Source organism: Ictidomys tridecemlineatus, chromosome 14, assembly GCF_052094955.1.
Source record: "Ictidomys tridecemlineatus isolate mIctTri1 chromosome 14, mIctTri1.hap1, whole genome shotgun sequence".
Taxonomy (NCBI): Eukaryota; Metazoa; Chordata; class Mammalia; order Rodentia; family Sciuridae; genus Ictidomys; species Ictidomys tridecemlineatus.
The window spans coordinates 53,390,856-53,405,141 of NC_135490.1; the positions used below are offsets into that span (position 1 = coordinate 53,390,856).

Below are 14,286 nucleotides of genomic sequence, written 5' to 3' on the forward strand. Positions count from 1 at the left end.
AGGGCTCTATCTGAAGTGTGAGGAGTAAAAATTTGTTCCCATGATGTAGGCTCTCTATTTACCTTTCTTATTGATTCTGTTGCTGAGAAAAAATATTTTATTTAAGTAAGTCCCATTTGTTGATTATTGTTATTAACTCTTGTGCTATGGGTGTCCTATTAAGGAATTTGGAGCCCTACCCCACAATATGTAGATGGGAGCCAACTTTGTCTTCTATCAGATGCATAGTCTCTGATTTGATATCAAGCTCCTTGATCCATTTTGAGTTAACTTTTGTGCATGGCGAGAGAAGGGGATTCAGTTTCATTTTGTTGCATATGGATTTCCAGTTTTCCCAGCACCATTTTTTGAAGATGCTATTCTTCCTCAATTGCATGCTTTTAGCCCTTTTATCAAATATAAGATAGTTGTAACTTTGTGGATTAGTCTCTGTGTCCTCTATTCTGTACCATTGGTCCACCCTCCTGTTTTGGTACCAGTACCATCCTATTTTTGTTACTATTGCTCTGTAGTATACTTTGAAATCTGGTATAGCTGTGCCGCCTTATTCACACATACTGCTTAGAGTTGCTTTTGCTATTCTGGGTCTTTTATTTTTCCATATGGATTTCATTATTGCTTTATCTATTTATACAAGAAATGCCGTTGGGATTTTGATTGGCATTGCATTAAACCTATAGAGAATTTTTGGTAATATCGCCATTTTAATGATGTTAGTTCTGCCTATCCATGAACTGGGGTATATTTTTCCATCGTCTAAGATCTTCTTCTATTTCTCTCTTTAGGGTTCTGTAATTTCCATTCTATAAATCTTTCACCTCTTTTGTTAGGTTGATTCCGAAGTATTTTATTCTTTTTGAGGATATTGTTAATGGGGAGTTTTTCCTCATTTCTGTTTCAAAAGTTTTGTCACTGATATACAGAAATGCCTTTGATTTATGCATGTTGATTTTATATCCTGCCACTTTGCTGAATTCATTTATTAGTTCTAATAGTTTCTTTGTAGAACCTTTTGGGTCTTCTAGTTATAGAATCATGTGGTCCACAAATAGTAATAATTTAAGTTCTTCTTTTCCTATGTTTATGCCTTTAATTTCTTTTGTCTGTCTAATTGCTCTAGCCAGTGTTTCGAGAACTATATTGAATAGAAGTGGTGATAGAGGGCATCCCTGTTTTGTTCCAGATTCTAGAGGGAATGACTTTAATTTTTCTCCATTCAGAATGATGCTAGCCTGAGGCTTAGCACAGATAGCTTTTACAATGTTGAGGTAAGTTCCTGTTATCCCTAGTTTTTCTAATGTTTTGAACATAAAGGGATGCTGTACTTTGTCAAATGCTATTTCTGCGCCTATCGAGAAGATCATATGGTTCTTATCTTTAAGTCTATTGATGTGGTGAATAACATTTATTGATTTCTGTATATTGAATCATCCTTGCATCCCAGGGATGAATCCTACTTGATCATGGTGCACAATTTTTTTTGATGTGTTTTGTATCAGATTCACCAGAATTTTATTGAGGATTTTTGCATCTATGTTCATTAGAGATATTGGTCTGTAGTTTTCTTTCTTCAAGGTGTCTTTTGTCTGGTTTCAGAATCAGGGTGATGTTGGACTCATAGAATGAATTTGGAAGAGCTCCCTCTTTTTCTATTTCCTGAAATAACTTGAAAAGTATTGGTATTAATTCTTCTTTAAAGGTTTTGTAAAACTCCGCTGTATACCCATCCAGTCCTGGGCTTTTCTTGCTTGGTAGTCTTTTGATTGCTTCTTCTATTTTATCCATTGATATTGGTCTATTCAAATTGTGTGTATCCTCCTGACTCAGTCTGGGCAAATCATATGACTTATTTATAGATGTCTTCACTATCTTCTATTTTATTGGAATATAGGTTTTCAAAATAATTTCTAATTGTCTTCTGTATTTCTGTAGCATCTGTTGTGATATTGCCTTTTTCATCCCATATGTTAGTAATTTGAGTTCTCTCTCTTCGTCTCTTCGTTAGCATGGCTAATGGTCTGTTGATCTTATTCATTTTTTCAAAGAATCAACATTATTTTTGTCATTTTTTTCAATACTTTCTTTTGTTTCAATTTCATTGATTTCCGCTCTGATTTTAATTATTTCTTGCCTTCTGCTACATTTGCTGTTGTTTTGCTCTTCCTTTTCTAGGGCTTTGAGATGAAGTATGAGCTTATTTATTTGTTTTTTTTTTTTCTTTTTTTGAGGAATGACCTCCAGGTGATGAATTTCCCTCTTAAAACTGCTTTCATTGTGTCCCATAGATTCCCATATGTTGTCTCTGTATTTTCATTTATCTCTAAGAATTTTTTGATTTCCTCCTTTATGTCTTCTGTAACCCATCGATCATTCAGTAACATAGTGTTCATTTTCCATGTGATGTAGGATTTTTCCTTCCTTCTTTTATCATTGATTTCCAGTTTCATTCCATTATGATCAGATAAAATGCATGGTATTATCTCCACCCCTTTATATTTACTGAGTGTTGCCCTATGGCATAATATATGATCTATTTTTGAGAAGTATCCATGTGCTACTGAGAAAAAAGTATATCCACTTGATGATGGTTGATATATTCTATATATGTCAGTTAATTCTAGGTTATTGATTGTGATATTGAGTTCTATGGTTTCTTTATTCAACTTTTGTTTGGAGGATCTGTTCAATGGTGAGAGAGGTGTGTTGAAGTCACCCATAATTATTGTGTTGTGGTCTATTTGATTCTTGAACTTGAGGAGAGTTTGTTTTATGAACGTCGCAGCACCCTTCTTTGGTGCATAAATATTGATAATTGTTATGTCTTGTTGGTGAATGGTTCCTTTTAACAGTATATAATGTCCTTCCTTATCCCTTTTGATTAACTTAGTCTTGAAGTCGATTTTATTTGATATGAGGATGGCCACCCCTGCTTGCTTACAAAGACCGACTGCATGGTATATTTTTTCCCATCCTTTCACCTTCAGCCTATGTATGTCTTTTCCAATCAGATGTGTCTCCTAGAGGAAGCATATTGTTGGATTTGTCTTTTTAATCCATGTTACCAGCCTTTATTGGAGAGTTTAAGCCATTAACGTTTAGAGTTACTATTGATATATGGTTTGTACTTCCAGCCATGTTTGATTATTTATCTTTTTTTTTAAATTTAGTTTGTTTCTCCATGATTAGCTTTTCCCCCACCCTTTGTCTTTACTGAGGAACTTCCCACTGTTTGTTTTGGTTATTGTTTTTCATTTCTTCCTCGTGTATTGTTTTGCTCAAGATGCTTTTCGATGATGGTTTTCTGGCTGCAAATTCTTTTAGCTTTTGTTTATCATGAAAGATTTTTATTTTGTTGTCGTACCTGAAGCTTAATTTTGCTGGATACAAAATTCTTGGTTGGCATCCATTGTCTTTCAGTGTTTGAAATACGTTGTTCCAGGATCTCCTCACTTTCAGCGTCTGTGATGAAAAATTTGTTGTTAACCTTATTGGTTTACCCCTGAATGTAATCTGTCTCCTTTCTCTTGTAGCTTTTAATATTTTCTCTTTTTTCTGTATATTGGATATCTTCATAACAATGTGTCTTGGCATTGGTCTACTGTGATTTTGTATGCTCTGTGTCCTGTATGAATCAACAATTTGTATATCCGTTTCCTTTTTTATTTCTGGAAAGTTTTCTATAATTATTTCATTCAGCAGGTTGCTCATTCCCTTGGTTTGAACCTCTATACCTTCCTCTATCATGATGATTCTTAAGTTTGATTTTTTATGTTATCCCATATCTCTTGGATGTTTTTCTCATGATTTTTTACCAGCCTTTCTGAGCTGGCTAGACTCTTTTCAAGATGATATATTTTGTCTTCATTATCTGATGTTCTGGCTTCTACTTGTTCCACTCTGTTAGTGATACTCTCATTTGAGTTTTTAATTTTGTTTATAGTTTCCTTCATCTCTAGAATTATTGTTTGATTTTTTTACAATCTCTATCTCCTGATAAAGATGCTTATTTGCTTCTTTTATCTGTTTATGTAATTCATTCTCAATGTGTTCTTTCACTGTTTGAATTTGCTGTTTCATATCCTCTTTAAGGTTCCATTCCATCTGTCTAAGGTATTCCTTGAGTTCTTTATTTGACCATTTTTCTGATTCCTCTAGGTCCTCCTGAATATTTCGACTGTCCTGCATTGTTTGAACTCCTTTTCTTCCTTGCTTTTTCATGCTGCGCATGTTACTTTTTCTTCTGTTTGACTGCTGAGTTACTGTTTACTCCTATATATTTATTTGATGCTTAGGAGGAAAGGTATTAGAAGGTAAGGGAAGAAGTCACTAAAGAGAATGAGAGTAAGCAGGTAGAATTCAAGGAAGGGGGAATATGAAAATTGAAAAGAAATGAAGACAAAAGAAAAAAATAGAAAAGAAAAAAGAAAAAGAACTAGCAAAAATTATCAAAAAATTAAAATTTAAAAAAAATGGAAAATATATTAAAAAATTAAAAACTAAAAAAAAAGAAAAAAAACAAATTAAAAAAATTAATTAATGTAGTCTTAGAGTTTGATTAACTTCATTTCCAGTAGGTGGAGCTGTCCCCACCGGGCCAAGCTTCTCCTCTCAGTTCTCGGGAACACATCACTGTGCAGCAGCTCCAACAACCAGACTGTGCAAGTCTCCAATCCTGAGTGCCTAGGGCATTCTCTTGTGTCTAGTCACTTCCCCACTTTTCCTCAAGCCACAGGTGACGCTCACCACAATACTGGCTACACACCAGGTCTGCTGCTCCCGGTAGCCCTATTTTCTTGAACGACTGCGCACACTCTCCCTGTTTGCCATTCCCTCAGACCCTAAGTTTTTGGAGCTTGGGGCTGAGAACCCTCAGCGAATTTTGCTTGCCCTCCGGTAGCCATGCCCCTGGTAGCTTGTGCAAGAGACCTCAGTTGTCAGCACTGGTGAGAGAGGTACCTGGGGGTTCCTCACCACGAGTCCTGAGTCACTCCTGATTCCCTAGGTCTCACTATCATGCTCACGGGAGAGCTGGGAGGGGCCCTTAAGGTTTCCTCACTGTGTGGAGAGGGAGAGCTACATTGAAACATGTCGCTTCCGGTTTCAATGTAGTTATCTCCTCTGCTGCATTCTGGTGACGTCAGTTCTCTGCCATGGTGGTATCCCATGCAAATGGCGACAGTTCGTTCCCTTTTCCAGATGACCAATGCAATGGGTGGGTCCTGACTGGCTCCCCCAAACCCCGTTTCAAACTTGTGGCCACTGCCTATAAAGGCTCGGATGGTATTAACCTCCGCAGGTTCAGAAGGGCTGACCAGTTGTTTCAGCGGGATCGTTTAGTGCTGAGTCACAACGGTTAGTCTGCGAGACTCAGAAGAAAGGGAGCTTGAATTCAGCTGGTCCGGGCTCAGTGTGTGTTCTAAGAGGCCCAGACTGTTCTCCCCAGATCCACGTCAGCTCAGCATTGCTTAGTGATCCTGAGCAAACAGCATTTAGATGGTTTACAACTCTCTATGCCTGTGTAGCTGAAGAGGTCAGAGACTTGATCTCTACTCACCAGCCGCCATGTTGGATCCCCTAAATTTTAAAATTTAACAGTTAAAAAAGTTATCAACCTCTAATGATTTTAGTGCATCTTCATACATTTTTAAGCCTTGTGGTTTTCTGACTCCAAGTTACTATTGTATATGTTACTGACATAATTCTGCAACATTGGCAAATGAACTCTTATAATCCCAAAATTTAAATTTAAATATAAATGTGTCCCCTCTAACAACATTTTACAGATATCAAATAGCAAAGGCATTTTTTTTGTGTGTTTTGTTTCCTTTTACTGAATCTTCCTCAAGAGCACACAAACTGTAAATTACTAGAACAATATCCAAAAGGCAGTACTCTGAATGAAGAAAAAAAAAGGTATGTAAACAAGAAAACAACAGAAGATAATTTAATTCTTATGAAATTGAAAATCAAATCATAAAATGTCATGAGCCTTGGAAAATAGAAACTCTTGTTATGATGAGTATTATTACTGATATGTATATATATATATATATATATATATATATATATTATTTACTGCTACCTAAATATCCCTACTCTAATGTGTTATGAAACTGGGTATTCTTAGGCATGGGATTATTAGTCCCTGTCAAAAATTATTTGATGGTTTTGACTTAATTTAATAGGTCAGGTTAATCAAAACAAACAAGCTTCTATAACAACTTAGTCTAATTTTACTGTAAAAATTTAGAGATTTTGTAATGATAAACATGTCAATTGTTCCCTGCAAAGAGTTTAAGGTCCTTGGCTGCCCTCTAGCAATTAAAATATTGTTTACTTTAGTAAATATGTAAAGAAATAATTGGATTAAATTTTGAGCAAAGCAATTTATTTTCTTACTTAAAGCAAGACTAATACTAGTAATTCTTGTAATGATTGCCATAAATATGATTTATATTTTTATGTGGCTTTATGAATCCATTGTCTAGCATAAGAGAGATGATTCTATTTTAATTTCTACCATTTATCTTTTTGGGTCTCATTTCCCCCTGTAGTAACATTTGTAGAAATGACAAAAAATAAATCATTACCTAAAATATTGAGATTTAAAAATGGATTTTGAGGTTATTATATAAATGTTTTGTAAGGGATAGTGCTAGATGTATCATAGTTTATGTAACAGTATGTCTAATAGATATAATTTAAAATTTAATGGTTATATCAGGTTTTGGAAGTCAAAGTTTATTTAAATAATAAGCACTTGTAATTTGCTGTGTTTTCAACATAGGATAAGTAACTTTTTTGATCATTCTTCTCTTGTTCTCTGTCTCATCATCTATCCCACGTTCATAATGTGCTAAATAGTGACAGATATATTGCTGTACAATGACTATATCAAGGCAAAACCAGCAATTTAGGATCAAGTCCAAATATCTAGTTGAGAGAGTTTTAAATGCAAGAGGTCATATCCAGCAAGCAGAAATGGAGGTTGTATTAAATGACTCAAATAAGGAAATAGTCAACATATTACAATTCACTGTGATGCTTTAAGCATGTTCTTACAAGTAAAAAACAATATATGGGGCAGAAAAGAGGCATAGGAGGATAAAAGAAGAGGGAGGCACAATCTGTGGTTTCTGCTTTCAAAGAGGGTGAACTCATGATACAAAATAACCAAGTCACTTCAACTTCGACCCTGGACATTTGCAGGATCATAATGGCCTAAACAAATAGGGTAGACCTTATAAAAAATATTAACAAGATTAATGATTCAGTGACCTCTTTCTTTTTCTTTTCTTTCTTTTCTTTTCTTTTTTTTTCTTTTTTTTTTTTTGAGTAGGAGAATATCATAGAATGAAAATGGTATCTAGGGAGAGTAATTTCAGAGAGCCAACTTGTTGAATAATTGAATGAGAGTTGTCCAGCATATGAAAGGTTTATTTCTGACATGGGCAAAGGAAGGGCAGTGGAATTGTTTGCTGAACATTAATGGAAAGAGTAAAGAGCAGAATTAAATGAATCTATGAGATTTTAAATTTCTTTCTAATGAAGATATGTAGACTTTTGTTCTATGCAGCCAATGGTGGGGCACTTACCACCTCAAACATGATTGGCCACACCAGATATTTGAAAGTGTATTCTTCCATTGGACCTAATACTGATACTCTGAAAAATATATTTAGTGACTCTAATTTTAATATGAACAGATATTCAATATAAACATCTGCATATACTGATTAGGATTAAAAATCACCTGGGTTGAGGATATAGCTCAGTGGTAGAGTGCTGGCCTAGCATGCATGAGTCTTTGGGTTCAGTTTTCCATGATGAAAAAAAGAAATTGCAAAACTACCATTTTACAGGTCATCATAGGTACAATGCAAATATAAGAATATTTTATAAGATCTAGGATATTTTTTTAAAAATTATTCCTATTGTTGTCCTAGTGCAAACAATGAGAACAGGCCTCAACAGACTGTCTTTTATAAGGCTGGTTTTCATTGATTCTCAGGATGCTATGTCAGGACTTTTATCCTCCTGCAATATCATTTTATATATGGTGTCCCATCTTGGGAAACAATGTCATTAGGAGATGATATACTTGGGAGCTAACAGATTGCCTTTACAATAGTTACTAGTCTTCATAACATGCAGTCTTTGTTTTCTTTGCTTTTATATTAAAACTGCATAATGAAGCCTTATTATATTTTTACTAGTTCATGTACCAGAAGGGGAACTTCACTCATGGATAAAAACATAAAGGATTTCTCAGAAAAGGAAACTGACTCATTTGAAGATTTAATTTACCATCCAATTCCTAATTCCTTTGATTCATCAATACTTCCTAAGTTTTAATACCCCTTTCCCTCCAGAATTCCAAGTCTTATTTTCATATTATTCTCAGTAACGAATATAATGATAGCTAAAGTTACTAAATTAGCTATAAGGGTAACTAATGCTTGTTAAGTGTGTCTAGTGCTATTCTGGATTCTTTGTAAGTATGAAGCTATGTAATCATATTACTAGAACTTTGAATGAACTAGTAATATAACCCATATTTTAAGGAAGCCCAAGGTGTGAATAAATCTACGCAGTTCAGTTCAGGACCCTGTGCTCATTGCCACAAATCTAGGACAGAAAAATTTCCACTGATTTCCATGGTTCCATATCTGCAAGACTTTATTTAACTGTATGTACAGACAAGCTGAAACAAATGTCTCATAGTAAAAACCTTTGAGGAAAGATGAATACATAATGAATACAAAAAAATGAATCACAATTATCTTGGAGACCAGAGAAATATAGCTAATTAAAATTAATCAGCTAATTAAAATTATTAAAGTCTCACTATGTCTTCATTGTCTTAAAGTTTAATTTGTAAAATATTCACTTGTAGTGTATCCATTGACAGCTTAATATCATAGCACAGTAGTTTTTAAACTTTGTGAGCTTCCTTCTGCTTTTAAAAGTTATTCTGCACTCAAATGTTTGCTTATGTGAAGACTATCTATATATATTTATGTTATTAGAAATTAAAATTCAGAAGTCATTAAATATAAAAATAATTTGTTAATTGTTAGTTCATTTAAAATATATAATAATATATTCATTATATGTCTATCAACTAATACTTTTTAAATACAAGTACATTTTATGGGGCTAAAGGTAAAACTCAGTGTTGGAGCACATACTTTACACGGGTGAAGCTCTGGGTTCAATTACTAGAGTGCATGCTACACAAACTCCACCCAAACTACATTTTCAAGACAAAACTATTCAGTGAGAAGAGTGATATTGTTTTTCATATTTGCAAATATCTCTAACATTTGGCTGAATAGAAGATAACTCCATTTTCATATCTGTTTCTACATTTAACCTGTTGCACTACCACAAACAAGTTAGCCTCTGGTGAATGCCAATATAAGCTTGTGTCAAAAATAATGAAAGAAGTAAACAAGACTTTGGTGATATCATGAAATTACCATGGCAATCTTATGGACTCCCTGAAAAGTTTCAGTATGCTCAGTGATCCTAGATCACCCTTTTCAGATATAATATGTTAGAATGATGGGCTAGGAGAAGGACAGACCTGAGGGTTTCCATTAGATTATTACATAAACCCTGGGTTGTTCTATTTTCAGTTGTCCAACCCTATCCCCTTGCCAAACACAGCTTTATAGAATACTTCAAAATTTCTAAGGGATTTAAGTGCATTAAGTCCATTTCTATTCAAGAGATAATCAATAACTTTCACATATTCACAAATTAATTTTCTATTTAAAAGCTTTTTATGAAGGTAAAAAGCATAGAAATAAGTAATGACAAATTGAAAGTATTATCAAAGCATTTTGAGGTTTGTAGTGAAATCCCTGGATTTTTTATTGTGAAAGAGCAAGGGTCTCCTTCAGGAACTGGCTTTTCCCCATTTGTGTATTTCTCACATTAAACAATCTGTAACAACCGATATTCACTTGTTTCCTCAAAGAGGATTCTATAAAACCTGGACCTAAGGGTTAGAGCTATGTGCTGTCTCAGTTTCCCAGAAACACTTTGCACTGTTGGCAAGACTCCTTTGCTTGATTATCTTTGCACAGAGTCTGAATTCTTCCTGCAGGAGCAAAATCATTCATGTGGGGACAGAGAAACAGTCTTTCTTTTATGAATCAGCTGCTTGTGCTGAAGAAGACTGAAAATGAACAAAGATATAATCTAATGTTAGACAGTAATAAGTCCTATAAAAATAGTTAACCAAGGTATGAACAAAGAGAGAGACAGGGCATTTGATAAGGTGGTCAGTGCCATTACTGAGAACTCAGGTGACATTTGTCACAAGACCTAAAAAGATTAAGGGAGAAGTCCATTTCTGAAGTAAGATCAGTCTGAATGCAAGCCATAGAAAATGTTAATTCTCTGAGGACAGAAGTAACTTGACTTATTTGCAGTTGAGGAAACAGCAAGACAAAGTTTGCTGGAGCCAAATAAATTCTGGAGATTAAGAAACATGGGGTGCTAATAGTTCCAGGACAGCTCATAAAGTATCATGAGAAGACCATGATAGGTTATCACCCTGCGTTACAAGAGTGCACTAAGATATTGGGAGGTGGTCAGTAGGAGAGTCTTATTCAAAGGGGCTCATTCCTAATACAATGGGGATGTTGCCTGGAAGCAGGTAGCCCAGTGGGGAAAGATGTGCTGGAGGCTTTCCCTAGGATACTCACCATGAGGGAAGAATGATGTTTCCTAAGCACATAATATTTAATTTCTTTAAAAAATTCCTGAAAAGCACTGTTTTCCTATGCAAGAAGTTTAAAATGTTTAAAATTCTTCATTCATATCAAAAAGTGGTGAGAAATAAAGCTGTGGGACTCAATATGCCATCCTAATATAATCTGGGAATTTAACCCAAGAGTTGAAACAAAACAATCACAGGATTTAGGTTGTCACTAATTCTATGTGACAACTTAGGTACCAGAGGCTTGATTCTTTGATCTCTATCATGAATTCTAGAGTTTGAAAATAAAACCTTTCCTCTCAAAGACATTTTCACTTACATGCAATTTGGCTTCTAACAGAGTCTTTCCAGTAGCTTCCATAGCAACTTTCAGGGATTAGACATGGAATGAAGCCTCTTTTCCATCCCCATATTCCGTGATATATTAGTTTAACATGGTTTATTGACTACCTCCTATATGAAAGGATTTTGAAATATTTTTCAAACCAATGTATATAAACCTCCAAAATTTGGGAAGCACACTTGGAGGCTGGCCAATAATATGTTGTCCTGACAGTATTAAGAGTGGAGTATTTTCTTCTGTTGGGAAAAGTGTAAATAGGGAAAAGTCAAGATAAAGTACATGTGGCACAATGTGAAAAGTCTGTGACTCCTCCTAGAAATTCCAAATAACTCTCATGGAGAGACAGGAAATAAAGTTTATCCAGGAAGTTTCAGTGGTCTTCCCTCCCCTACTAGGAAGAAAAGTTTGGCATTCATTTTCAAATACACTGACTTCAATAATTCACATGTATAGATGAATCTTCCAACTATTATAATATAGACTTGTCTCCCTCATTAATGATATATTAAAATCTTTAAAAGCTGTTGCTCAACAAGATTGGTTCAATAAGATTGGTTAGATCAATTAGGAAAGGCCTTATAAAAATTCTCTTAACAGTCTGATGGAATTCTAAAGTTTGAAAATCCTGCAGAATGAAAAGAAAACATCTAAAATGACTATAAAGCGTAAATCACAGTGGATTGGAACTGATGTAAGAAAGAGTGCATGTTGTATTTACATAGAAAGCAGAATTGGGCTTTACAGGAGGAAATGTGACCAGACCAGAAACAGGGCAGCAATGAAGTTATGTAAGTTGTCAACAGTTTGATAGCACCATGACTTTGACCATGAAACTGTTCCATGATGTGTGCCCTCATGAGAATGCTGAGGTTCATGTTTCCATGATTTTGTACTCTATGCTTTGCTTTGCTTCACATTCTCTATATTGAAGAACCTGGAGTAGAGCAGCTTTCTATTTCTCAAAAACATTCCATTTCATCTCAATAGGAGGAAGACCTTTCTAACATGTGGGACATGAGTATTCACATTGGGTCTGGCCTAGTAATCCTCAGGTGGGGTGTTTGTCATCAAATACACCAGTTGTCCTTGACGAGGATCAGTACCAAGCAGCAGAGAACTCAGCCCATCACAGGTTGAAAGCAGAGCACTGCAGCACCAAGGGAATGAGGTTCTTGCTCAGCTAAGGATTGTTGAATTAAGCTAAGGCTTGTTGAATATTTGTTGAGACTTGCCCTCAACTAGCTTTGAACTATGAATAAATATACCTGAGCAGCTATCTCTGACAGAGGGCAAGATGGAAGCACCCAGTAGAGAATATTATGAACAAAATATTTTTTTCCCTGGAAGTGTCTTTCTTACTCTGATTTTTCTACTCCTTCTCATTTGCAGGCTCCACCTCCTTTGCCACAGAAATGAACTCACCACCTGGACTGGCCCATCAGGGAACTCAAACTTCCCCAAAGTAACAAAGTTCAAGGTGGAGACATGCTCTATATGGAGACCACCCAAGTTCTGCAGTGGCTGACTGCTGTGAAAGAGAATCTCTCTGCATCTGAGATCAAGAACTAAACAAGCCAGATATATGTGCCACCCTGTGTGGCTTCTGTGCATGGGAACAAGAGGACACAACATGGCTGCATTTTCCTCTCATGGTGGTGCTAGTCACCTACTAGACTGTTGAGAGCCACAGTTTAGTCAAAATGATGCCTGGCATTTTTGCCAGAGGGAATGGTTAAATGGTGACCCTGCTCCAGGATTAGGGTGGCTCTGTGATTAGGACAAATCCTGCTGGGATTAGGGTGGATCCTTCTGCCTTTCAAGCCTGCTACTTTGGAGTCCCTGTTGAGTTCTCCCAGGGTTCTGGGAGAATTGGCACATGGAACTCAGTGGAGGCAGTGTGTTCCTGGGAAGTGTGGGTAGAGTGCTGGTGAGAGTTTGGGAATAAAGGTTGCTGTTTGAACCTACAAGGCTGTTTGGCAGCTCGGTTATTTTGTGCCCAGCCATACTGCGGCACTAGACTACTGTTAGAAAGGCCAGGCAATCTCTCAATCTCAGCTGATTCCTTTTTGTCCAATAAATAAAGGCTATCCCTGCTCAGAGAATGGAGGGTGGGTTTGGAGTTTTCACTCTGATCCAACTCTTGGGACAGTCTCCATTTCCACAGCCAAGAAGGTGACTGAACATTCTACAGCCAGACTGGATTTCCACACAACCTTGTTCTGACTTTTGTACTATCACACACTGATGCACGAGTTAGTTCCATGTCACAAAGTTGGATGACATGTACCATTAAGCATTAATTTTGAAAGACAAAACATGTCAGTTGGGCAAGGCTTTCCTACAATGCCATTGGTAGGCCAGATGTTCTCTTACCTGATGGAATACACCCACCGCTTAGAATCTCTCTCCCAATTCCTAAAATTGAGTACCCTCATAAGAAAACATTTCTTCTTAACTTTTTTAAGCAGACAAAAATATTTCAATTGTTAACTAGTCAGAGGAATTCTTCTGGTTTCTCCCTCATAATTATTTTAAATTTCTACAACAAGTGCTTCTGTCAACTCAGTGACAGTGCCATCATTGCTTTTAAACCAGATCACCCTGTAGATGAATGGGCTACACCTTCAAGTTGCAGATACACAAAGTAGACTGAGGACATGAAAACTGCAGGTACTGAATAAACCCAAATGTCCTCAGAGGTCAACTGGCAGTCACTGCTCATTTGAGATTAAGAGCTGTCGTGCATTGCAGATTTATGCTACACACCCTGCCAACTCCGCAATGGAGGAGTCAAGGTTTCTAGCACCCATGATCCTGGGCAAACTCTGTACAAGACAGCCAGAGTTGGGTGCTATTGTATGTTACAGGGAGAACAGCACAGATCATCAGACTGAGCAGCACAATTTCATGGGCCTCATTTTTCTGCACAGAGGTGGTCGACCATCTTTCACTTTTACTGTGTCATATGTTAGGAACTAACAAACAGAGAAGACAATCACAGGGATATTTGGACAATGACAAGAGTTGAAGGTGCTCATGGAATGGTTTTATTTTGCATTACTACTAGTCCACATCTGCAATTACATTTTTCACTTTCGGACAGCTTCTCAATGTGTTAGGGATGATTTTCAGATAAAGTTGTACCCTACCTGCTTTTTATTAGCATGAACCTCTGTTATAGGTTTACGACTCTATTTAGCTCAACTGTCTG

The 14,286-nt window shown here is 36.1% G+C and overlaps 1 long non-coding RNA gene across 1 annotated transcript in view; it reads left to right on the forward strand.

Moving 5' to 3' along the window:
- Positions 1-13,042, forward strand: part of LOC144370620 (uncharacterized) — a 70,698-nt gene extending 57,656 nt beyond the window's left edge. The window contains exon 4 of the long non-coding RNA XR_013430525.1: positions 12,465-13,042. This is a non-coding gene — a long non-coding RNA (uncharacterized LOC144370620). The remainder of the gene's footprint in view (positions 1-12,464) is intronic.
- Positions 13,043-14,286: the final 1,244 nt, after the last annotated feature.